Genomic DNA, 22,513 nt, shown 5'->3' with positions numbered 1-22,513 from the left:
TAATTCCTGTTTCACTTGGTGTCTGGACCAGGAGACCTTAGCATTATGTTACGCAATCAGGAGGCCCAGCTGTGCCCATCTGTCAAGAGAGGAGGAAACTGCCTATCTGTCCCTGAAGGCTGAGTTTTTCCTGATCTTGCTACTCCTTTCCAGCAATACCCCCACCCAACTCCACAGCCCTGCCCTGCATTCCTTTCCATTTTGTCCATTCAAAAACTCCTTCCTCCCTTAGAAAAGCTAAAAATACAAGCAATGCTCTCCAAGGAACTTCCCTTATTAGGATTGCATAGAGAAGCTAGAAGTGAAAGAAGCCTTCCTTATCCTGACTGCTCTGTGCTGGGTCTTTGCAAGTCCCCCATTCACTCTTCTGAGATGGTCACCCTCACCCAAGCCCCGTTATCCTTTCCATGGCATCAGAAGGTGCCAAGATGCTTGGGAAAACCTGATGTCTATATATTCTGGGAACCGCATGGCACCCCAGAGCTTTCTGCACAGATTCAGAGATCTTAAGGTTCCTGGGTCTTCTGGCCATCATTAGCGGGGAAGTGTCAAATGATTGTGTCTATACTCTAGACTTGAAGCCTCCAGGAAGACAGACTCACGCATGGGTTGCTAGGAGTGTGATGACCTGCAGGCAAACACCCAGGGAATGAGGAGCCTGGAGCTGAAGTTCTCCGAGCAGAGGTCCTGTTGTGTGTGATTCTAAGCCACAACTTGGCTGCCTGGCCTGGACAGCTGGCTCTGGTTATTGCGGGAGCAATGTGAGGAAAGCCATTGTCAGATTCCTCAGAGGTCAAAGGCACAGCCTTCTTAACAAACGAGGTCCCTACAGGCGAAGGAAAAACAAGGAACTGAGGAACATGGGGTGTGAGGTCTGGAGAAGGCAAAAGGTTTGACTCCTGATTTCTCTTGGTTTGGAAGCAAGGCTCAAGGCTGTTCTGTGACCCGCTCAGCAGGGCACACTAAGGTTCAACACCCTTAATACCCTATATGCCCCTAGTCATTTTCAGTATGCTAGACTTGATAAAGAATAAACAGATTGTTGGTCTGGTTGTCCTGTCCCCTAGCTCCCCTCTGCCTGAACAGGGCCCCTACTATTGACCTCTCCTGTTGTTGTGATAACATACCAACAAAAGCTACTTAGAGAAGGAAGAGTTTTGGAAAGGATATAACATCACTGTCGTAGGAGCTTAGCATCTGGTCAGATTGTGTCTGCAACCAAGAAGCAGAAAGCAGACCAGGGTGGGACTGCACTGTGACTTCTCAAGGTCTCCTCCATCCCTGCTTCCTTCACTGAGGATGAGTCTCCTCAGAGGCCCACAGCATTCCAAAGCAGGAGCAGCTTTACACCAGTGGCCCAACACATGCACCTGAGAGGAATTTCACACTCAAGTCACAATGGGGTTTCGCTCTATAATTCAGGCTGGCATCTAGCTTCAGATCCTCCTGCCTCAGCCTCCTCGGTGCTGGAGCTGCAGGCAGAAGCTACCGTATCCAGGAAAACAGAATTTCCTTATGATTTCATGTACCACAGCCAAGTCCTCTGGTTCAGCACACTATGTCTTTAGTGACCTTGTGGGCAATTACTGGCTTCTAGCCCCAAACCCAGAGGTCAGCAGCAAGCCTTAACTCAAGGACAAAGCTCTAAAGGCATTAGACAGTAATGCTTGAAAACAGGTACATTCTAGAAAATTCTGAGTATGAAGAAAGTTTTGAGTTTGCAGAAAATTGCTGAGAGCCAGAGAGATGGTTCAGCTGGTAAAGGCACTTGTTGCCCAGCCTGGTGATCTGAGTTCAAAATTGAGAACAGACATGATGGGAGGAGAAAAGTGACTCCCACAAATTGTCCTCTGACCTCCACATGCCTGTTGTAGCATGCCCCTTCCCCGGACAAAAATGTAAACTAAAAAGTTTAAAATAAAATGAACCTTAGTGTTCAGGCTGGAGAAATGGTCCCACAGTTAAGAGCACTTGTTCTTGCAGAGGACCCAGGTTCAGTTTCATGACCTGCATGGTAGCTTACAACCTTCTGTAAATCAAGTTCCAGGAGATGTAATGACCTCTCCTGACCTCCTTGGACACTACATGCATGTAAAACAAGCATATATGCAGGCAAATACTCATAAAATCTAAAAACTAGTAGTTATAATAGTGGTGACCAGAACCCATGAAAATCAGTTCCTAGCTAAAATTGCCACAAGGTTCTGGTTCAAGCCTCATTTAGAAGATTAATACACAGGAAATTGCTCATTCTTTTTCTCCTGACATGCTCTCCTGAGGAGTCTCATGGGACCTTGTTTTAGGATATGACATTGGACTTTTGGGCTTTCATTTTAACTTTCCACTATTTTAAACATTTGCCAGGTTGGCTTGTCTTCCTCCAAATGAAAAGAATTTAAACATTGCTTCTGCATATGAACTTAGGTTACAGTACTGGTGTTTTTCCATATGTGGGAAAAGGTACTGTAAATTATCCTTCATCAGGAAACGGGCACTGAGCCACAGATGCCCCCCTGCTTCTCCCTCCCCCGTGATATAGTGGCCTGGGGACATGGGAAGAAATGAGCAGAACTAAAACCACAGCTCCATTCCAGTTGTCCTGCTTGTCCCATATTTCTGCTTCCCTGCCTTTTCATTCCCAAGTCCTTTGTGAGTATGCTGGGTTTAAATGCTTCATTTCTAGGAAGTGCGTGTAGCTCCTGGTAAATTAGTTCACAAGTGTCAAGTGGGTGGCTTGGCATTGTTGGTATCTTTCTTTGCATGAAGTGTGAACATGTAAATGCATGTCTGAGTGTATGCATGTGTATGTATGTGTGTATATGTGTCTGTGTGTGGACAAGTATGCATGTACACACATGTACATTTGTGTATTATGTGTATATGTGTGTATGAGTGTATACCTGTATATGTGTGTATTTTTGTGTGTACATGTGTATGTATATGTTACGATAAATCTTTCCGCCAAAAGCCGCCCAAGCCCCACAGCCACGTGTGAGCTTTACACCAGCCGCCCGCCTGAGTTAGGGCCCAAATGACTACACAGAAACTTGTATTAGGTTCAAAGATGCTTGGCCAATGACTAGGATTCTCACCTGTTAGCTCAGTCTTAATTAATCATAAACCTATATATTTTATAAGACTTATCTTATCGGACGCCTTATTGGCGTCCCTCCTTGCCGGTGGCTCACATTGTGCCGCTGGTTGGGATATCTGGTTGTCAGGAGTGGGATAGTGTATATATCAAGTTAGGGATAGCTTCCTATTGTTTATGGTTGGGATTGGAAGGAGGTGTTCAGGCTTGGACACCTCTTTCAGATGACTTTAGGGTTTAGTTAAAATAAATAGTTAGGATGTGACATAAGCAGATTGTTGTATCTTCTATATTTCATCTTTATGATTGTTAATTTTGGATAATTCACACTGTTCAGTTTTAATCCTCTTTTAGAATAAAAGGGGAATTGTAGGGGAACCTGTAGCCACGCCTGCTTAGGGGCTGGCTACAGGTCTGCCTGACCACGCCTGCGAGGGCATGGTCAGGGTGACGTAGAGTAAGAGTTATTGTAGGGGAACCTGTAGCCACGTCTGCTTAGGGGCTGGCTACAGGTTCCCCTACATGTATATGTGTATTTTGTATGTATGTATGCATATATGTGTGTTTAATGTGTGTGGGGGGGTGTGGTTGTGGGTGTGTGTGGGTGTGTACATGGAATAGTTTCAGGACACGCTCTGTCATTGTTTCTCAGGGTACCACCCATCTTAATTTTTAAGACTATAATCTCTCACTGGTCTGAAACTCTGAGTGGCTGGGCTGGTGGCCCAGTGAGTCCCAGGGATTCTCCTGCCATGCCTCCCCAATGCTGGCAATACAAGCCCATGCTGCCGCAACTCGCTGGTTTTGAAACATGTGTTCTAGAAGATTGACCTCAGGTCCTCATGTTTGCAGGGCACTCCATTTGCCAATTGAGCTGTCATAAGCTGTATCTACCTGCTGGGAGTAAACAGGGCCTGCCTAGCTCAAAATTTACCAATGATCCCCAGTGGTTCCGAGCATCGAGTACTCCTTTGTGTCCCCTCTAGCGAAAGCCTGTTTACCCCGAGTCCTGGGATGAGCTCAGTGAGGTGTGTAAGTTAAGGCTGTCAAGACAGAGTGACAGGGTGGAAGACAAGCTGAAAATGCAGCCTGGCTCTTAATGCCATCACTTCTCTTTCCCTTGCTGAAGCTTAGCTCTCTGCTATTTGAAGAGAGCAATTTAGATTTATATTAAGGAATGCATAAATAGGTTTCTGTGATGGAATCTCATCTGGAGTGAATGCGGGTAGCGTATGCTAATGAGTACGCATGGGGCCTCCCTTCCAGAAGCAGCTCCCACCACCCCCTCTTCACCCACTAGACATCTGAAAGTAACTCAGAACTCAGGCTGTGGGGAAAGGTTAGCCCTTTTTCCCCGTCTCTCAATATTACACCTCTCCTTGTAGAGCCTTAAAGCACTTGACAAGCCTTCAAGTGATTCCAGGTGATGGATTTCTCCCCCGGAGACCCTTAAGAGCTGATTTTACATAGCAGCACATACGACTTCAGTTTCAATCAGAGTATCTGACTGTCTCACATCATTTGACATCACCAGAACCTTCTTTGGTTCCCCCTGTGGTTCACACCCTCATTCTTCTTTTGGAGTTTTGGATGCTCACCGGTAAGCTGTCACAAACCTTTATTGTCAGCTTTGCCATTAGGCAACTTTGGCCAAGGGACTTTTTCTGGGTGGGACACAATTTCCTTTAAGTGAGGAGGCTGGCTGAAGACTCTTGGAGGGGTGAGTCCCCACCTCTGGACAATCTGTAACACTAATGGCTTTGTGACCATTGTGATTCCTCAGCCTCAGGTACAGTCTGCCTCACAGACTTGCCCCCTCTTCTTGGTCTATGTTCCTTTCATCCCTGGAAAGGAACTCAGATTTTTTTTCAAGTCAAACAAGCATGGAAAACCTCTGATCACACCTTGACCCCTGTCCAAGCTGCTGCTGAAAATTCAAGTCACCAAAGGTTGTGGGTTTCTGGAAGTTAATAGGAAAATTCCTCAGAGCTGGAAAAGAGCAGACACATAATAGATCCCAGAAAGAAACAGATGCTGGAGCAGGAAGGCTGGAAGCAGGTCTGTTCATGTCCTAGAGGGCGGTTGCCTGTCTACCTAGGTCAGAGGTGTAGATCAGTGGACTGTGAAGGCAGTAACCGGTTATCCCTCTCTTCTTAGAGGAGATAGGTCAGGTCCCCCAAGGCCACTCTCTAGTTCTCATTGCTGTGGGTAACGGGTCCTAGAGGTATCTAGGGCGCTGTCACCAGTCTCCAATGACTTTACGAAAATCCTTTCCCTCTCCCATAAGCCTTAAGGTTTCAGGCCCCCTCAGACTCTCCATGAGAACAACTTCTTATTTAGTGCTATTGTATGTCACAGTTATATAAAGGCTTTTTTTTTAAGAAAAATGTCATGGGTTTTGCATTTTAGAAAACCACAGGCATGTAGTGGGAGAGCTTGTGTGCAAAGCAGCATGACCTTGGAAGAGTCATGTGATTTCCTCAAACCTTCTCTCTTTTATCTGGAAACCAGGCTGGTCAGGGGCTCCCAGTCATCTTATGGTATGACTTACAGATGAATTAGAGGCAGCTCCTCATTCCAGCATTCCTTTATCACACACACAAGCACACATGGATCTCTGCAGAAGCCTCCATTGGGAGAGAGATTACACATGCAGAGTGGTTTTTTCAAGCCGATGGATAAAGCATAGGCAAAAATCTATAGCTTTTAAAGCTGTGAGTATCAGTTACAGTGTGGTTGCTGCTGTTGTTAACCAGACAATTTAATAATTGTGTGTTTCAACCCTTGAATGAGAAAAGAACTACAACCCCTTCTCCAGGCACCTCCTTCAGGTGTACCTTACCCTGTGCCTTGGTGTTCCTGTCTGTTCAATGGACATTAAAAATGGAGTCTGTTTCCCTAGAGTGTTGGGAAGGTTAAGCCAATTCACATGTTACTAAAATAGAGTCTACCACATGGGAAGCACTGTATGATACGCATTATTGTCAACCGACCCTTTTCCTACTTTATATTGGAGGTGAGTGCTGTGGGACAAGTTTTAGAATGAGGTCTGTTACTTAGTGATCAGGATGGCAGTCATTTGTGTTTCTACTTTATATATTTTCTTTTTTTGAGACAGAGTCTCATTATCCCAGGTTGGCCTCAAACTCAACTAGGCAGCTGGAGGTTCCCTTGAACTTCTGATCCTCCTGTCTTCGCCTCCCATGTGCTAGGATTACACCACCACATCTGGCTGGTGTGATGCTGAGGTTCAAACCCCCAGACACACAACTGGAAAGAGGGCAGCATCAGGTGGAGAAAAGAGAGCCCCCCCCCATTCCACACTTCCATCACCTGGATGCTTCTGTTCTTTCTCCCTTTCCTGAGTTGGATTGGCAGCCCTCACACAGAACAAAAGATTCACTTTGCAGAAGGCACCCCTCTGTCTTTGTGTGTCATCTACCTCGAAGGGTATAATTTGTCTCTGCTCTGTGCAGGAACCTCCCTGGAGAAGGCGCTGAGGATGCTATGCGGCGCTCCTGTATTGATTGGTGACACCACTGTGCTATAGTTGGTGGGTGAAGTCATTCTTATCAGGTTACTCTAGTCGATGACCTTGAGGCCTCTCAGGTGACAAAACCATATAGATGGATCCCTGGTTACAGAATGCCCTTGTTTAGAGGTAAATCAGCGTGAGGGTGACTGACAGTTTTAAAGAAATGACTGCAATCACTTCACATGCCCCCGGGTGGGAGGTGGTTTGTATTAATAAGCTCAGAGAACCCCTATGTCTTGGTTGCACTATTTGGGGCTGATTTTAAGGAGTCCCTTGATCTGTGCCCCTCTCTTATCTTTTCTCATTAGATTCCAATTTTCCTCTAAATTGCCATGACTATAATATTGTCAGTATGAAGTTCAGAGTGTAACACTTGGGTCTTGGAGCCGTGGGCAGTTTTCCACTTTGCCTGCCTGCTTCTTCCTTCCTTCCTTCCTTCCTTCCTTCCTTCCTTCCTTCCTTCTTTCTTTCTTTCTTTTTTCTTTTCTCCTTCCGTCTCCCTTCACTCTCTGCCTCCCTCTTTCCCTCTCTCCTCCCCTTCTTCCTTCCCTCCCTTCTTTTTCTTGGGCAGAGCTAAAAATGAAAAGATGTTTACAAGAGAGGTAGGCAGGAGATAAAAATGTACCTAAGAAAGCCCTTGTTCAGAAGGACCCTTGTGGGGCACAGTGAGCTATCCTTTTAATTTGCACCAACACAGCAGGTTTAAGAAGAGTTCCGGACTATCAGAGCATTCCTGCTGTCCTGGTTGGGCCTCTTCCATGCAGGAAGAGAGAGAAGGCTTCAGGGGCAGACTTCCAGTGGGTTGCAGGTAAAGGATGGCATGGTAGATAGAAGAGCTGTGTTGTAGTTGCACTCTGGTTATGAAACCATTCTAATGTACAATGCCTTGTGCACTGGAGCCCTTCTCTTGAAGGTAAGCTGAGTTGGCGCTCACTCTGGATGGCATCACATTGGCAGAATTCAACACTTGTATCCTCTGGTCATTGGCAAGCACAATGCTTTACTGGATTGAATAACAAAGAAACACTCAAGACAGCTTTAGCATCTGGGGGGCTAATGAACTTGTCAAGCATCTAAACACCATGATGCATACTTACAATGACCTGGATAGATGTGATCTTTGTTTTGTGGTGAAGGGGATTGAACCTGGGACCTTCTGCATGCTTCACAAGTACTGTCTCAATCAGCTGTATCTCCAGCCCTAGACTTTGACTTTTATAAAAAGATAATAACACTAATAACACCCTGATACTGAGATTGGAAGAGGCACACTTCTCCTATATTGTCTAATTAGCTCCTAGCTCAAAAGAAATCTTCACATTACAACTAAAAAGATAGAACCAGCCACAATGGCACATTCCTGTGGTCTTAGCACTCAGCAGCAAGGGCAGGAGGACCAGAGTCTGGTTTATATAGTCAGTTCCAGGCCAGTCAAGACTGCTTAGTGAAACCCTGTCTATAAAAAAAAATGAAACAAATGCACAAGTAAATAAACACAAAAGTAGCCAGGCATGGTGGTTCACACCATAATCTCAGCATTCAAGAGGCTGAAGCTAAAGCATCAATGCAAGGGTGAGTTAGCCTGGGCTATGTAATAAGTTCCAGTCAAGCCTGGGCTATAGAATGAAACACTGTATCATAAGTGAAAAGCAACAAACAAAAACCATGCTTCTGTAAGCAACACCAATGATATTCACAGGGTCACCAAAATAAACCAATCAATAAATAAGGAAATCAAAATATTAAAATAGACTTGAAAGTAGGAGAGAAACTTAAGGTGGAGACGGAAGTAAGGGAAGATAAGAAGGAGAAGAAAATGATGAAAATATATTACCTACATGTGTGAAAAGTCATGTGGAAACCCATTGTTATTTATAATTAATATCTGCTAATTAAAACATTTTTAAAAAGAAATGAACTGATTAATGACCCAAAAAAGGTCTTCAAATAACTGAGGCAAGATAAGAATTTAAGGCAGAGTAAGTAACCAAGTGCATGGGAATTACACCAGAAACAGACTGTTACAAATGTACCTTTGGCTGAGATGTTTATTGACCATGGCGCTAACAATGTGTTGTGGAATATGGTGAGTCTAAGGGTGTACCAAGCTCTAGAGAGGCCAGTGCTTGGGTCCTGGTGGGCTTCTACTAATCAATAAACATTGGCCAGCTGTCTGTCACTTAACAGCCTGGTGACAACATAGCAGCCACAGTCACCCTTTCCCCTGCTAGATGAAGTTACTTGTAAAAGAGGTTAAGGAGAGAAATCAAGGGTGTCATTTATGCCAAATGAAATATAGAGTAAGGGCATGTGTGCACATACATTCTTGATGGTGCTGCATACCTGCCGTCTCAGAATTGGGGAGGTGATGGCAGGAAGATCAGGAATTCAAAACTAGCCTCTGTTGCCATAGTGAGCTTAAGACCAGCCTGTCTCAGTCCCCTCTCCCTAAAACATGTGTCATCAGCCAATACATCTTAATTCCCCCAGCCTAACTTTCACAATACTCCAGCTTCCAAAACTTTTTGAGCGGTAATATGATGCCAGGAGTGGTGAGTCACATGCTTGACCTCAGGCGACAGTATAATAATCAGTATTTCTCTCCCCGAGCTGGCTACATGTATGGTGACTTTTGAGTTAAACAGTAGCATTGGAAATAAAGTGTTGGTGGGAAGGAAGACTTTGCAAATGGGCTTCTTTAGTCAGCACGATAGCAATTGTATTTTGGTGTGGTGTGTTTCTCTCTCTCTCTCTCTCTCTCTCTCTCTCTCTCTCTCTCCATATGTGTGTGTGTGTGTGAGAGAGAGAGAGACAGAGACAGAGACAGAGGCAGAGAATTCCCTAAAAACAGATCTCCACTAACTGTCACAGCATATATTTGCAATCATCTTTTCCAGTTTAGACAAATTTCATAATTTGGAAGTCACCCTGTGAGATGCTAGTAACGTCTCTTACCTGAAGTCATCTTTGGATTCACACACCTCTTTATTTATGATGCTGTAGAAATGCATTCCTTCCTGCAGATTGTTCAGTTCCCAATATAAAGGCCAGCGCTGAGTGCCTAGGAAATGAGAATATAGAAATAAATACGATAAACCTTAGACTGTCAAAGCTGAACCATAATTCAAGGGAAGACTCACAACATTTAGCACGAGATATCAAAGTCCTTCTAGGAACATGCATGTCATAGAGTTTAGGGAATCTGTAACACTGACTTAAATCTCTTCTTAATTTAAATTGGGTTGCCTGTACACATGACTTTATTAGACGAGGAATACATAAGTAATATTTATTTACCCTGAGGTAATAAATGAAAGCATTGAATTAACTAAGGTTCATGCATTACACATGATGGCCACCACCGTGGCGTGTTCTCCAGCTGTCATTGCTGTTGTGTGCTCTTCGTGTTTGGGTTATCAGCGTTGTGCTTAGGTCAGATGAAAGTGTGCTCATCCGCCTCGCTTTGATAACTGAAGTGAAATGCTGATGGGGATCGTTTAGGACTGTCTCTCCGCTGTTGATTGCATGCTTGTGGCTCATAATCAAAGTGATGCACAGTAATTGTTAGACTCACTTGCCAGGGCTACATTTTGTGTCTATGCAACTGTCAGCACTTTAGGCCCCGTTGTTCTGCCTGGAGAGCGCTTGCCTAGCACCCACTGGGCCGCTAAGGCAAGACTCTTCGCTGAGTGCTGTAGATAATGTCCCCTGCCACTCTCGTTTGCTTACCCTCAAAATAATTACCTGGAAAAGGACTGTCTGCTGACTTAGTGACAGCTGGCTCTTACTTTTTGTGTCTGTCAGAGTGCTAGTGTGTGGAGACTTGACAAAAACAAACAAACAAACAAACAAACAAACAAAAAACATACTGCAGGGAGCTGGAAACTCAGCTTTCCCCTTTGCTCATGAAACTGACAAACTTAGCTTTGTCACTGATGTGTTCCTGAGCCTCGATTTTCTAGTCTGTGCAATGGGGCCAATAGAGCTTCCTAATAGAGAGACTTAGTTTGGGATAGAAAGGAGAGCTAACCTTTGCCAGCAGAAATCAGCTGCTGATTAAAAGGTAAGAGCCAACAGTAAGGAGCTGGTGCTTTCTCTGAGGATATGACATGATATGCCAACTTTCTGTTACTGTATCGTGCATCCAAGATAATCAACTTATAAAAAGAGAAGGTTTAGGCTGGCTCATAGTTTTGGGGGTATCAATCTGTGATCAATCACTCCCTTTGTGGAAGGAACCTTTGGCAACTCAAAATAACATGGTTTGATATCAGGGCTGAGCTGATATTCTCACCTCATAGCCAAGGATAGGAAGGATAGGCTCCCAGGGTCCTCTTCTAGGGTATGTGCCAGTGCCCTGACAACTTTTTTTCCACTTCCTGCCTCTTATGGCTCTATCGCTTCTCAGTAGCATCACTCTGGGGACCTTCAACCTGAGGGTCTTTAGAGGACATTTAAGGTCCAGAGTGCAGCAAATACAAGACGGTGCTTCCAAAGGTCAGCATCCCTCACACTCACTCCAGTTGTGGAGCATATCACACCAGCAGTTTCCTGACAAAATCAGAGCCATGTAACTAGGTGAGCATCTTAGGATCTACATCAGCTTTACTTGGTTGGGGGTTGGGTCTGCAGAGACAGAACCTGCTATGTATGACCCATCCTGTGTCCCCTTCAGAGCATCTGAAGGGCACTTTGAAGGTAAACCTATGTCTATATAGTACTCCCTTTTGAATGCACAATCGAGTCACTATACAACACACACTGACCATCTGCTACTCTGTCCCTGAGAAAGTAAATGGAGCAAAGCAAAACTCCATCCCTATGAGAAGGTCACTACTAGGGAGAGACATCTCACCAGCTAGCGCCTGGATCGCACCCACTGAAGATTCGTGGCGAGCCATTCAGCTCAGTTTCCCTGACATTGTAAGCCCTGGTGTGTGTTGTCAGAAAGAGGCTCTTGGAGGTTTGGTACCTGAGCTCTTATCTCATCCTTTGGATTCTTCTTCACATGGTCAAAGCAGAAGAGTGGAGGTCTGCCACCATGATTTGTTGCTCAGATTGCATGAGCTGAAACTATTGAGGGAAGTTACTCACTTTTCTCTTTGCTGAGCTCAAACACCTGACAAGAAGCAACTTAAAGGAGAAGGGCTAATATTGGCTCACAGTTTCAGAGTGTGACCATTGTAGGAGGGAAGGCATGGTGCACACTGGGGGCAGGGAGGGGTGGAGGAGCTTGGACGTGGCTGCAGGCATGCGAGGCTGCTTGCTCACATCTGGGTGGGTAAGGAAGCAGAGAAAGCTCAGTTGGCTTTCTCCTTATTTTAGCCTTTTTATTCAGTCAAGAACCACCCCACTCCCCCCCTCACCACAGGGATCACCCATATTCAGGGTGTGTCTTCTCCCCCAAGTTAACCCTTCCTGAAAATGCACTCACAGGAACGCCATGGCATGACTCGCTCGTGCCCTAGGCATTTCTTAGTCGTATCCAATAGACAGTATGGATGATCCATTAATCATCATACAAGGGGACTCACGCCGTTGGCTCCCACTTGTCATCTCCTGTGAACTCCGGTTTCACAAATAAAACTTTATTTCTCATTCATGTGCTTCTCCTGATCGTTCAGTGTTTCATTGTACTCTATCTCTCCCTGCTGCTCCCTGCTAGCCTCTCATCTCCACTTCTTGACTGCTGGTCATAACAGTGTCAGGAATACTTTTAGAAGACTGACTGCATTTGTAACTGGAGGTGGAGTTGTCAACTCCCTTGGAGAACTGTAGGCGTATACTCTCTCTAGTGGCCTTTGTCTGAAATGTGGCTGGTCATTGTTAGAGTTATGGCACTGCCTTGATAATGGGAGGTGTGTTTTATCAAATCAACTATTCTCTTTGAGAAAGACATTGACATTGTGCAAGTAGTTCCATGTTTGATACCTTCTTGTGGCTTTGTTCCAATGTCCTTTTCATAGATATTGAACTCCAAATAGTGTGGATTAATTCTAGGGCTACGCAGAACCCTGCAATACCCAATCACTTCATCTCTGTATCACTCTACCATGATAGGGTGGAAAACAGGGACATTTGTTTAATGTTAGACTTAGGATTTCCTTCTTTAATAAGCATTCCCATTGCCTGTCATCTCTAGACCCCTGTCTACATCTTCTAGCTGCTCACTGGAAATTGTGAGCTATGATTTCATTCCCCAGGGCATACGTGCCAGTTTGTATTCTTCTGAGCTCACCCACTCAAACCCAAACAAATTGTTGCTGTTAAAATTTACTATATTTAAGAAGTTGGCCTTTCCCAATCTTGAAAACAGAGGAGGGAAGGAAGACACAGGCAGCTATACTGTGCAGTCATTTCTTATAAATACAGATACATGATTGGATTCTGTACGTTCAACAAATAAATATGTATTGCCTGATTCTCCCAAAGCAATATCTTGAAGTCCTTTAAAATTTTTTTGATATAAGGCTAAGTTCACTTGGTGGGGTGCTGGCTTAGCATGCGTGAGCCTCTGGGGTTGATCCCCAGTACTGAATAAAGTAGGTGCAATGGCTGGTATTCCTAGCACTCTGGAGGTTGAGGCAGAAGGAACTTGAACTCTAGGTCACTCTTGTCTATATACCAAGTTCAAAGCTAGCCTGGGCTATCTGACAGTCCTGTTTCCAAAAATAATTAGATGTAGATAAATGTATTGGCAATAAAAGAGGATTTTAGTATATCATCTGAAAGCATCAGTTGGCAAAACGATATGAATACCCTAAAACCATGTTAGAAACATGTTAAACTAAATTATATGTGCATGCCTGGGTTTATTTCTATTTCAAATGCATGTATGTATTCATGGGCATTGGGAAGAAAGTAGAGTGTAATCAGAATATTAATATTGGTTCTTAGTGGGAATTTTTCTGATTTCTGTCTCTTGAGCCCTCATCTATATCGTGTAACTGTTGTATAGTAAACACTTTTATTTGTTCTCATTTGTCTCATCAGATTGGGGGTAGGTGGGGAGAAGGTCAACACAGTGTGGGTACTCCTATCTAGCTAGATTCCAAAACTCCATCTCCAGCTCTCCTGTTACAGATACAGGAATGTGTAGAGCTAAAGGGTAATCAAGGCCATTCTTTTTATTGTCTCCCCCGCCTGCCTGGTGTGGCAGTGATACTCGCAGAGAGGCATGCAGCAGCTGCTATCATCATTGGCATTATGCAAATGAGGAAAACTCAGAGGGCCCCCATGGCTGGAGTCACTTAGCTCCGGGTGGCAGAGCTAAGAAGCACACTTGGGCTGGAATGGAGCTGGAACTCTTCTGCTCTCACTCCCTATCTGTCTCTATCATTCAGCCTTCCTCTGGCTAAGAATCTTCTTGGGTCTTTCCCACAGCCGGTTGGACCAGTTAGCACTAGAGACTTGTGGCCTCTGCATAGTGTTACTCAGTGGGCTTGATCGGGGGCCTGTATCACGTCTTGCCAAGTCTGTGTTCCATGCCAACCTAGATACAGATGGCTGTGGGTCACGGCTTTAAGGTGTGGCACTTGGGAGAAAAAAAAAACAAAAGGCAATGAATGAGGAAGGTGGGAAGTTTTAAAAGACCCACCTAAAAATATTTCCCACATACCAAAATGTATGTACCTTATCCTAAGGGTCATATAGCTCATGCTAAATAAACCGCAAATACATGGTTTTCTGTATATTGACTGTTGAAAGGAGTTTTAAAATTCACATCACCATGTGTATCTACTAATCACGAATGTACTTTCCCTCCCCACCCACCGACCTGTGCTGATTCAGCAACTAGGCTCCCCAGTTGTTTTTGAAATCTATTTTTTTTCTCTTTCAGTTTTCCAAAGAAATTAGACCAAAACTTTCTTCTTGAGAAGAAACCAACCCACTGTTGGCAGAGGGTGAGTGAGCCTTTAAATGTACCATCTATTTTTGTCCACGTCAAAATGGTGTTTGATACTGAGAGGTTCCAGGATCAAGTGTTTGATAACAGGCAGGCTGGGGAGTCAAGAGACTCATTCTGTCCTCTAACTCATTTGCCGGGGTCTCTCCTGGAAAAGATTGCTTTGCTCAGAGCTTTTCCTCTGCTGTTTCCTGCTGTCCCCAAGTCTCCTCTCAAGAGCTACCCTCATGGCTGCTGTTACCTTGTACAGCTCACAGAGAGGCCAATGGCGAAAGTGTCTTTCCTTCAGTGACTGGTATATAGAGATAAGGTTGTGGGCAGGGGGAGACTTTGTGTCTGGTTCACATGGCTGTTTCTTGTGAGTGCCATGAGAAAGAGCAATAGGTTATATGCAGTCAATGGGACCTCCCAGGCTATCTGGGAAAGTCCCTGTGTGCAGATGAGATAGCTGGGACCCAGTGGGCTCCAAGAGACCTGTGACATCATAGACAGTAGCAGAGCCAGCAGGGTGAGAATGGAGTTTGACTCTTAGCTGGTGGTCCTGTGGAGAGATGATTGTTTTTCAGCCACAGCTTATTTCCAAGAGCATAGATTTCTTTATATAACTTAATTTAAATAAAACACTAATATAATAATAATGGCCTGTTTCCCTAAGGCAGATGCTAAAGTAGTGCTGTTTGGCTTCATAGTTTTCATGCTACCAAGAAGGCTTGCCAGGGTAGGTACTTCCAGAAACCATCTGATGTGTACAGAATATTTGGAATGGGCATATTTGCATAACTCTGCCTAGGAATATGTAAACAAATATCTATTCACCTTCCAGAGGGCAGCAAGGACACAGCAAAGAACTGAATCCAGCCAAGTGGACCAGTGAGTTTGCTGGTTTAAAGAAAGGTAGGGAAGGGGGTTCTTAGAGAAACAGGTGATTCCAGCAGCTGTGCCACCAAAAAGTCACTCCAGCATGGGTGACAACACAAAATCTTCATCCATGGAGCTCCCTGCCCAGCTTGCAGGCAGCATAGGGCTACCTGAAAGGTCTTCCCCACCCAGAATCTATTTACTGCTTATATAGTTGCATGAAGGGGGCTGTGAATCCTGTAAGTTTAGTGAGCTTCCTGAGTCATTGAGTTTCTCTTCCCTTTGGGGAGGGGGCTCTTTCAACTCAGACTAAAGAGCTACATGACTGCATATTTCCTTTTATGCTCTTTCCAAACCTCTGCTTTTGTAGTGCTATGCTGTCACATGTTGAAACTGGTTAACACATCTGTTTTGCAGCTAGGAGCTAGCATGAGGCAGATGGTTACATCATATTTACAGTCAGTAAGTAGAGAGATATGAATGCCATTGCTTAGCTCACTCTCCTTTTTATTCAGTCTGGGATTCCAGCATATTAAACAGTGCTCCCCACATTCTGAGTGGGTCTTCCCTCCTCAGTCAAACCTTTCTGGAACCGTTCTCCCAAATACATTCAGAGGCGTGTCTCCTCATTGATTCTAAATCTTGTCAAGTTGGCAATCAATACATGTTTATAGAAAATGTATATATGTATGTATGCATGCATGCATGCAAGCGTGTGTGTGTGTGTGTGTGTGTGTGTGTGTGTGTGTGTGTGTGTGTGTGTGTGTACATGTAGTGGACATGAAGGTGTGTTGTTCTCTGCAAGATCCAAAGGTCTTTGTAGAATCACGCTTTTGACTAGACTAAACTTAAAAGACAACTAAGAGGGGACGTGGCAAACTATATCTACACTGTTATTATTCTTTGGGTAAAGAATGACATTGTAGACAAAGATCTAAGGCCAAAGACCAAACAAACAACTGTGGAAAGAGGCAAGCAAAACCCCTGGAACTTACACAGTAGAGTTGCAAGGACTTGCTCTTTCGCTAGAGTCATCAGTAGCTTGATCTTGACGGTCAGGAGGGATTATTACGTAGCACATCATAAGCCACTTGTTCTTTACCAATTAGATGCAAGGTGAATTCAAACTAAAGCCAAGAGTGTTTTGTGGGGGTGGGAGGAATTTTTAGCTTAAGAAGAAGCATGAGGCTATGGAGGAGCTCAGTAGAATAGGGTTACTGGGCATATGGAATAAGACTCCAGGATCCACCCAACACCAAAGCTAAAAAGGAACAATCCTGCTGACATACTTCATTCATCTGGGGTACACAAAGTTTGGAACCCCTTTTCCTCGTTGCCCCAAGGTGATTCTGTTTGTTTGTTTGCTTGCTTTATTTTGTTTTGTTGTGTGTGTTTTCCCCATGAAATAAAACTACATTTTGAATGAAAAAAGTAACAATCCAAAGTACATCAGGGACTGGTCCCAATTTTTCTTTCGCCCTGTAGAACATGAGTGGCTGAGTTCTATGTCTTGCTGTGTCTAGGACTAGAGCTCTGGAAGGGTGCTACACTCAATTTATAATGGCACTTAGTGTAGACGGTATCCCTTTAAGGGAAATCCAGTGGAGTGCTCTTGCCAGCACTGAAATTTTATTTGCTAGAGGCCAAATGGCAGTGGCACGTATTGGTTCCATAGCAACATATCTGTGCAGCCAGAAAAACATATAATGCTTGCAGCAGCCAATGTATCCTGGGCAAACCCAGGATTGCCATAATGCCTCCTTCATTTTCCTGCCTGTCTCCCTCTCGTTTTTCCCTTCCTGGAGTCTTTGATAGTGTGGGGAATCTGCACTCTGTCTTCCTTGTTATCTAACTCTGCTGTTAACACTTTCCGGTGTCCTTATCCAGCCTGGAACTGGGCAAGGAGGAAGGCAATGCCCATGCTATCATTCTTCAGCAGAGAGAGCACCTCCCAACATTAGTGCTTGAGAGCAAGTCACTTATGTGTTGCCTTGTTTCTGTGGTAGGATAACTCTGTCATAAGGTCATGGCAAAGTCCGAGATTCCTGTATACAACAGTCAGCTTTTCCTGGCTGGAAGGTAGGCATTGACAGCCATGTGTGATCCAGAGAGTTCATGTCACATGCTGTAGACCTGTGTGACAGGTACAGGGCTACACAAAGAAATAAGGTACCCACCCATTCCTCTCCTTCCACAAGTTTCTGCTAGGGACACAGATCCTAGCTGAAGTGCCACCACTGCTCTGCCCTTGGAGCTTTAGGCTCTGATATTCTCCATCTTTCACATGTGTTGGAAACACTCTGGCTTAGGCTGATGCTTCTCCCACTAGACTCTGGAAGCAACGGGGTCTCATAAGACAGGCCAAGCTGGCCTGAGGTTTACCATGTAATTGTCCTAGGTCTTTGGTTTTTGTTTTTTTCGTTTTCCATTGCCATGATAAAAATCCTCTGACAAAAGCAACCCAAGGAAGAAAGGCTTTATTTTAGCTCACTGTTCAAAACACAACCCATCAAGCAAGGAAGGTGAGGTGTCACATGCTTGAGGCAGCTGTTCATGTTCCATCCACAATCAGAGAGGCCAGAGCGTACATACACGCACTCTGATACTCAGCTAGCTAGCTTCCTTCGCTTCATACAGTGGTTCTCAGCCCGTAGGTCTCCACCCCTTTGGGAGACGAAATAGGTGGTGGTTGCGGGGGGGGGGGGGGGGAGGATCACCACAACATGAGGAGCATTTGGAAGACTGAGAACCACCGACTTTATACAATCCAGGATCCCTGACCAGGGATAAGTCCTATTTGTGTCAAGATGGGTCTTCCCACATCAACTAAGAATCCAGACAAACACCCACAAGTACCCAAAGGTCCACCTACTGAGTTGGCAATTAGCATCATTGCAGTAGCATCATTGACTGACTTCAAACTTGAAGATGTCCTGTGTCATCCTCAAGGACTAGGGTCACCGGTATGTGCCCCACACCTAATCTCCAGAAGCATTTTAAAAAATCTCGGCCATGCATTTGATACCAACCCTGCATTTCTTCTTTTGATTACTATTTTTTGGAGGGGGTAGGGAGAGGTTGAACATCTTTCTAGGCTGAAAGGAAGCCTTTTAATATTAGAATCAATGCATCTCTTCCTCTCCCACCTCCCGGGCTTTCTAAATTTCTCTAGTGCAAGGAGCCCAGTGGTAGTTCCCATGCCATGCCATTTGCTCATGATGATGTCATAGCCTCACCCTGTCTCCCAAGGATTGTGAGGCACGTGTGTAAATGTACTCACATGTTCGTTTGAAAGTTTTAAAGAAAAGATACGTTTAGGAAATTCTCAGTGTATATTCTTAAATGTAGCTATAAAGTCTCAAATCAGGAGCATCTAAAGACTTACCTTTCCACCTCTCCCCATTGTGAGTCTTGACCACACGCTGGTGTGGATAATGCTTCACACTGGCACAAAGGTAAGCTTTTTTTTTCCCACCCTGCCCCCAGCACTCCCTGTCACAGCATTTGCATTTGGGGCCAGATTTCTCAGTCTAGCGGTTGTCTTTGGAGCCATTAAATCAGAGATTTGTAGGGGGTTTCATTAAAGTGACAAGCTTGATAGATTAGGAGAGTGATTCCTAATTTAGTTTTAAGGTCTGTTGGGAAAGGAGAAGGTTTTCATATGAAAACTTTTATCTTAAAAGAGTTAAAGGAGTTTTCTTCCCAAGTCCTGAGCCAATGGAAATAAGACAAAAGGCAGAAGGCAGGTGGAAGCCAGAATTTTTATGCTGCTAATAACAGTTACAGAGTGAGAGCCAGAGGGACTTACCACCTCCCTGGTGCCCTGTTCCTTAGTGTATGTAGCCCTTAGTGTTCATGACTGGAACCATTCTGAGCCCGAAGAGCCTTGTCTGTGGGAAGAAGAAAAAGCTCAAAGTTTGCATTAATTTACCCTCTACACCGTAGAATCTACTTTCCATCCAGAGGAGCCTGGGCCCACATTTGGTTCCAGCCCCAGCCTGATAGCTCACTTCCTATCCTTGGAGAAGAAAAGGATGGAGCTAGGGGCCAGAGAAGTTTATAAGATGGGGCTGGGGGGGGGGGTATGGTGATGCTTCAGCTGAGTGCATGTTTTACCTTCCACCTCCCAGTCAGTCGAGGCAGACAATCCCACCCTCCCTACCTGTGAGATTCCACCACCTTTGCCCAGTCTCATAGTTCTTGTGCTTATTTTTGTTTCGGGGGGGGGGGAGCAGTTAGTCTCTTCTACTCAATGTCCACAAAAGCCTTGTCAGTCTTGTCTACTGTATCTCAGTATTTTAAACCGTGGCAAATATAAAACAGGCTGTTGGTATGTGCAAAGCTCCCTCCTGAATTTGGGGAGAAATTAAGGGAAAGGAGAGAAGAAGAGTTGGAGAGTGAAGAGACAAAGTCTGAAAGTCACAGCCAAGGTCACAGCCTTCAAGACACCCTAGACTAGTTGAAGAGGCAAGGCATGATTACAGGTAATATTAAAGAAATGGAAAGAAATAAAAGGCAGTCGATTGCAGAAGTGTCACTAGGTATTATTCACAGATTCATTGCCAAACGAATGATAATAGAGCAGATGGAAGCTATTGTATTAGTCAGGAAAGGATACAGTTTTGTGTCAAACAGTCAATCCTAAGCTCCTGGTGGCTTCACAAAAGTAAGGTTTATTCCTCCCTCATATTATGCCACTTATGTGGTGTCTCCCCTAGATCATTGTCCTCTGGGCGTAGCTCCATAATTTTTCTTCTGACCATCTGCAGGCCTTCCACCAGAAAGGGAAGAAAACTGGAGACTTGCATACACAATCAGAAGCTTCAAAGATATAGCATGGAAGGTTCTCTAGTCACCTGCTGGGTTCTGAGCATTGAATTTCTATTTTGAGTCATCTCACTGGGTCCCGGGCCTGTGCTCTGGCACACAGTAGGTGCTCAAGAAATAGTAACAGAATAGATGAGCATAGAAGTGAATTGACAATCATGTCTGGAAGAATCATAGTAGTTGTGGATTTGGTAAAATAAGGCCTGGCTCAAAGATACTTAGTAAAATTAAAACTAAGTATAAACTACATGGTGACTAGCTGATCATAAGGACTTAGGAAAATTAAACCCAAGTTGGTTGGAAGCTGAGCTCTTGATAAAGGACTAGCCCTCCACACTCCCTACTTGGTCACATCAATGTCTACATAGCTCAACTCCTCGTGTAATGTGGTCCCAGCTTCCCTTTCTAGCCTTATGCCTTCTGAATGAGGTATAACTTAGCCTCATTTAAGAAACCTAATTCAGTGAGGTTAAGTTGTCCAGAATGTTGTCATGATTCCGTTCACACTGCACCATCACTGCCACCACCAGGTCAGCTGACACATGAGCATGCATCCTGGGGACCTGGAGGTAGGCAGGGTTCGGCTGCAGTTCCTCAGGGAGGAACTTCTGGAAGAGCCCACGCTTGTGCAAAGCAATGCTTGAGTCAACATAGAGAGCAGGGAGTTCCTGGAGAGAAAGGGAAACACTGCATTGCACACAATGGGCCTGGAGGCTCTGCCACCCTCCCCCACACCTACCTCTTCTCACGTCTTCATCTGACCCTACACAATACCCTTCATTAAAACAACAATAGCAAATGGCTTCAGGAGATGGCTCAGTGCTTAAAGTGCTTGGAGGACAAGGATAGGGACCAGATCCCCAGATCCCCAGATCCCCAGATCCCCAGATCCCATGTGAAGGTCAGGTGAGTCTGGTGGTCCACTTATAGTTTCAGTACTCAGAAGACTGACACAGTAGATCTTCAGAGCAAGTGGCAGAGTACACTAATGTTACCTATGAACTCAATCAAGGGCCCCTGGCTCAATGAATAATGTGGTTCACAGTCAAGGAGAGCCACTAACATCAGCCTAACACACAGGCACACAACCCCCACATATGCATACCCATGTGCAGATATGTGTACGTGCTCTCACGCAACACACAAATACATGGGAAAAGAGTAATAAACTAGATAATCATTCCCTCAAATTCTAGGAGCTACTCTACCAAGCTAATCAAACACAGGAAGTGGGCGCAGGAACCCGCATTACAGCTGGTCGGTCAGTAACACAAGTGAAATGGCCCTATGGCTTGTGATTGGTGTGGCAAGTGGGGGTAGACAGTAGTTTTAGGAACTGAGTGCGATTTTGTCCACATCTTGAGGCTAGGAAAACTTGAATGTTCTGTGGGAGTGGTGATTGAGAGGGTGCTGTGTCGGATTAAAGTCTCTTTATTCAAGAAGACACCAAGGTAAAACACAGGCCAGAGCTAGGTTATAGAACGCAGCCAGCGCGGCCAGAACAAAAGGGCCCAGGTCCCCACGTGCAGCCCCTTAAGAAGCTCCCTTACGTCACCCCGGCTTTCCTTCACCACACCCTTATGGGCGAGTCCTGGGTCCACCTGGTACCTGTCCCAGGACTATTGGGCGGGGCTAGGGTGTCTCCCTACAGTGCTGTGCCTATGCCACCTTCCACTGATTAACGGAGACAGGACCGGACAGTAGGTAGCAGGTTGGTGATATAATCAGCTGTGTGTTAGGGAGCCTAGGACTTTGAAAATGGTGGCAAAACAAGAGACAGGGGCCTCTCTGAGAGGGCTGCGCTCAGTCTGGCAAGATGAGGCAGTGAGTGAGAAGTGCTGTGGAGAAAGAATGAAATTCTGAGGTGGGAGTGACAGGGGAACACTGGGGATGGAGAAGAGATAAACTTTTTGAAGCCTGCATGGCAGTTGAGTGTGCATGTCATAGTGTTGTTTTATTTTGTTGGGGCTTTTTTTTAGACTATTTATTTATTTATTTATTTATTTTTGGCTTTTTGAGACAGGGTTTCTCTGTGTATCTTTGGAGCCTATCCTGGCACTCGCTCTGGAGACCAGGCTGGCCTCAAACTCACAGGGATCCGCCTGCCTCTGCCTCCTGAGTGCTGGGATTAAAGGCGTGCGCCACCAACGCCCGGCTGAGACTATATTTATAACAGTGTCACTTGTAGTTGAGGCTACTCTAGAAGAATCTGTAGACAGCCTTGACCTGAGGCAGGACACATCCCAGTCTGTTCATTTACCTTTTCCTTCTAAACTTCCCAAGGATTAGGATCAAG

General features: G+C 44.9%; 1 protein-coding gene across 13 annotated transcripts in view; it reads left to right on the top strand.

Moving 5' to 3' along the window:
• The window catches only part of Atxn1 (ataxin 1), a 406,728-nt gene that overhangs the window by 207,939 nt on the left and 176,276 nt on the right, over window positions 1-22,513 (top strand). For 11 of the 13 annotated variants that reach the window (XR_004769403.1, XR_004769404.1, XR_004769405.1 and 8 more), the window contains one exon: window positions 14,467-14,530. The exons of the other annotated variants lie outside the window; for them this stretch is intronic. The gene's annotated coding sequence lies outside the window, so the exon portion shown is untranslated. The remainder of the gene's footprint in view (window positions 1-14,466; window positions 14,531-22,513) is intronic. 13 annotated transcript variants of the gene reach the window in all.

Source organism: Cricetulus griseus, chromosome 3 (assembly GCF_003668045.3).
Source record: "Cricetulus griseus strain 17A/GY chromosome 3, alternate assembly CriGri-PICRH-1.0, whole genome shotgun sequence".
Classification (NCBI taxonomy): domain Eukaryota; kingdom Metazoa; phylum Chordata; class Mammalia; order Rodentia; family Cricetidae; genus Cricetulus; species Cricetulus griseus.
Note: the sequence above shows the minus strand (reverse complement) of the source record. Positions and strands in the feature narration are given on the sequence as shown.